We start from the raw sequence: 4,297 nt of genomic DNA on the forward strand, positions 1-4,297 counted from the left end.
GCTGACGCCAGCGAGTCGCCGCGCCGGCAAGAGCGGTACCCCACCGCTGGTGGGGAACGCTGGGATGCCGGCGGCCTTGCCGCAGCCGCTTCCGGCCCTAGCCTGGCGGCGCCTGGGGGCGGGACTGTGTGGTCTGGCTCTTTTGCATATTGTCCCCCACAATCCTCCGCGGCTGCGAGGGTGCGCTTTGGGCAGTTAAATTAGTCAACATTTGAGGGGTTTGCGTGATCAAAGACAGTTAAGTAAGCGCGATGGTTGACGTGGCACTCTAAAAAGCCACATCGAATAGAAAGGTAGGTCAAATCGCTCTAATTGTAAAATAATATTATTTGTGGCCTTTAAATGCCAAGAGAAGAATTACTTTTAAAATCCTCATTTTGTAAGCCGCTGCGGGCCGCCACACAGTACTTTGTGACACCACTAGGCAGGCTCCTGGGTGCCCCATAGGGCTTCTTTCTCTAATGGAGGAGCTCCTCCTGTTCACTACTCACAGGTTGTGCAGACTTGAAGAAGAGTGCATACCACGCCCCGACCCAGCGACCGTGCCGGCTAGTAACGAACAGTTAGGAGGCGCACGCTTGCGTGAGAGAGGAGTATGGTTTGCTACGCCGCGTTTTGCACCTCTCCCCCGTTCCCTTCCCGGCTGTCTCCTCTCTGCTCCTAAATCCCGACTTGAGTATCCGACTTGCCTTAGTTCTCTTGTCCCGAATTGTAACATTGTAACTAACTCGTGCTACTCCCGAGTAAACTCATTTTTGGTTTTTGTTAGTAAAAATGACTCATTTTCAGGGTTTGGCCTTGGTTTTTCCTTCTGTGATCTGCTCCCATCTCCTGCTCCCAGACCCCTGTGTCTGCCCCATAAAATGCGGGTGTACATCTGCCACATGCCACCTGCGAGACCTTGACCCATGGGGGACGACAGGACTCTGCGAAGCAAACAAATGGCCCTGAAAAGTGCTCGGGACCTGAAGTAGTTCTCAGATCCACAGTCATGCTGTGGATCTTGGCTACCCCAGGCTGGGACGTGTGTCTGCCCCTCCACCGCCCGCCCACCCACCTGGGTAGGCACCTCTGGACTACATGCTCCTCCCCTCCCTCCCTCCCTCCCTCCTTCGTCTTTGACAGGTCTGGACACCTCTTAGCAGCCATGGAGGTAATAGGATCCAACATTCATTGAACACCTACTATATGCCAGATGCTTCCACTTCACTCTTCAACTCAAGGCAGGGGTTGGTCACGTGGAAGTGTGGAAGGGCTGGAGGAGGGGGAGACAGGAGGCATGGGACCAGGACCCTGAGCGGACACCTTGGGGAAGGACAATGAACACCCAGGCCTGAGATGGGTTCAAGGAAATAAACTTACAGCGCCCAGGACCCATGCGGGGTGTTAGAGACACAGTGGTGGCCACACAGGCTGGGTCCCTGCCCTCACAGAACTTGGGGAACCAGCATGGAAACAGTCAAACAGACAAGGGGGTATCTGGTCTGGTTCCTGACGGTGAGCATCACCGTGAGGAGCTCAGACTGCACCTCTGAGAAAGAGAGGGGCAGGGGAGGGGACTGTTCTGAATTGGATTGGGTGGCCAGGAGGGAGGTGACTTCAGCTGTGACCTGGGGGCTGAAAGAACCTTCCCAACCGACCTACCTACCGGGTTTCATAATCCTGGAAGCCCGACACCCTGAGTGGATAGACCTGGTCCTGCTACCACGACCAGGAGGCTGAAGTCATTCTCTTCATATTTCAGAGAGTGCAGAGGCGGGCCTGGCATATAGTAGGCTCTCAATAAATGCACACTCTTGAAATTATCATAGATCACCCCCAGATCATTTGTTAGCTGCAAAGGAAGAAAAAAAATCGGCTTTCCAAATGGAGAGGGCCAGGCGGAGGTCGTCCCCTTGACCTGAGGAGCACACCCAGCCCTACTGTGGGGGCGCTGTGGGTCTCTGGTATGTCTAGCGACTAAGGCATCACTCACCCAGTCTCCCCAGCAGGGACATGGCCAGTTTGGCCGAGAAGCAGGATTAAACTTAAAGTTTATTTTATTAATAAATTATTTTATTAATAAATAAAATAAATTATTAATTTATTTTATTAATGTTATGTACATTGACATAGCCCATGTGGGGGGTGGTTGTTGTATCTGGCAGCACATATAGTGCTCACTCCCATGTTGCAGGAACACAGGGCCCAAGTGCTGCTTTGCCACACATCCAAACTGAGCTGCTAGCAGTGGGACCACTGCCCGGCCTCCTCTGGAGAAGGGCAAAGGTGGGAGACAGTTATAAATCTAAACCACAAGAGTCAGAGGGGGACTGAATGCCACACAGTCCTTTTGGGGACAATGGGGAAGTAAGAAGCTGGGCTGGATTCTGAAGGATGTGGGAGTGTGTGGGAGTCGGGGTGCTGAGGGGGCAGCGCTGGGGCTGGAGCCAGGCTGGGGCATGAGAGTAATATGGGGCTGTGTGGGGCTCATTGAGTAGGCAATCCTCGAGCAGGGGTTGGAAGGAGGACAGTGAAGGAACCAGGTAGAGAGAGCATCAGGCAGAGGGCAGAGAGAGGAAAGGCCCACACATGGAGCAGAGTGGGGAAGATGAGCTCTCAGAGTAGAGGGGTGGGGGAGGCCTGGAGGACACCTTTGTTGAGGAGCAATGGGGAGATATGGCGAATTGTGAGCAAGGGGGGTTCCTGACACCAGTTAACAGGCTCCCCGGTTGAGACCATTGTTACCACTGCTATTGTTTTTGTCCCTTCATCATGCTTGTTCCACTTGCAAGTGTCCAGGAGCAAACAATGCCTGTTTGCAGAGAGCAAGGGGAGCAGCTGAAGCTACCCCCAGGAGGGCCAAAAGCCCCTGCTGAAGGACCCAGCCCGTCAGCCCTGACACTATAGAGACCAGTTCCCTGCCACCGAGATGGCTACCAGGAAGGGGCCCCAGGGCCCTCCCTCACTGCACCTGCAGCCCCCTGTGCCCAGCCATCAAGACCCCTGGGCCCAAACACCCGAGGCCTCTGTAGCCTCAGATCCTTCAGCCCTGCAGTCTCCCCAGGGGTCTTGGGGCAGACCTGTGAGCGCCACAGGGTCAAGGGCACAGGGAAGCTTCAGAGGCTCCAGAATCCCTGCCAGGTTCCCCTAGCTGAGGCCAAAACTCCTAAGATTTTGACACGTGTTGCCTGAACAATGCTTATCTCAGGTTTCACACATACAAGGTCAGACAATTAAGTTTGTGAACTCATCCTAGAAAAAGTGCTACATACCTCATTGTTGAATATCATTACCGTCACCTTTGAAAGTACTCCCCTTGGGAAGCTATGCACCAACACCAGTGCCTAGTCCACCCTTCAAAGCAATTTTGGGACTCTTTTTCTGGAATGGCCATCAGAGCTGTCATATTACCCTTGATGTCCTGAATGTCATCAAAATGTCTTCCTTTCAATATTTCCTTTATCTTTGGGTAAAGAAAGAAGTCTTTGGGGGCCAGATCAGGTGAGTAGGGAGGGTTGTTCCAATACAGTTATTTGCTTACTGGCTAAAAACTCCCTCACAGACAGTGCCATGTAAACTGGTGTATTGTAGTGATGCAAGAACCATGAATTGGCGAAAAGTTCAGGTTGTCTAACTTTTTCACACAGCCTTTTCAGCACTTCCAAATAGTAAACTTGGCTAGCTGTTTGTCCAGTTAGTACAAATTCATAATGAATAATCCCTCTGATATAAAAAAAAGGTTAGCAACATCATTGCAACAAGTTCGCGAACTTAGTTGTCATACCACGTATAAATCCATTTCACAGGCAGGCGGTGCTTTGCACATAGGGGATGAGGCACAGAGAAATTGAGTGTAATTTCACAAAGTCACACAGCCTGGTGGGGAGTTGGGATTCGAACCCAGGCTCCAAGGTGGGGGCACTGAAGTCAGAGAATTACATAGAATCATACAATTCTATCAGTCTGAAGTCCTCAGGTCCACATTCTCGAACTACAGGCACACCTTGTTTTATTGCGCTCGCTTTCTTGTGCTTCACAGAGGTGTGTTTTTTTTTACAAATGGAAGTCAAGACCCTCCACCAGCAAAAAGGTTACAACCCATCTTATCTAGATACTGCCTTTATTACTACAGTGGTCTGAATGCATCTCTGAGGTGTCTCCAAGGTCGGCCTGGATAATAGCTTCCAGAATTCCGGGATTTCCATTCTGGGACGTCCAAGTCTGGATTTCTGGGATTCTGGGAAGGCTGAGACCCTAGACCAGGGGCCAGCAAACGGTTTTCTGTGAAAGGCCAGAGAGTCCCGCATAATGGTTA

This window comes from Hipposideros armiger, unplaced genomic scaffold (genome assembly GCF_001890085.2).
Source record: "Hipposideros armiger isolate ML-2016 unplaced genomic scaffold, ASM189008v1 scaffold_275, whole genome shotgun sequence".
NCBI lineage: Eukaryota > Metazoa > Chordata > Mammalia > Chiroptera > Hipposideridae > Hipposideros > Hipposideros armiger.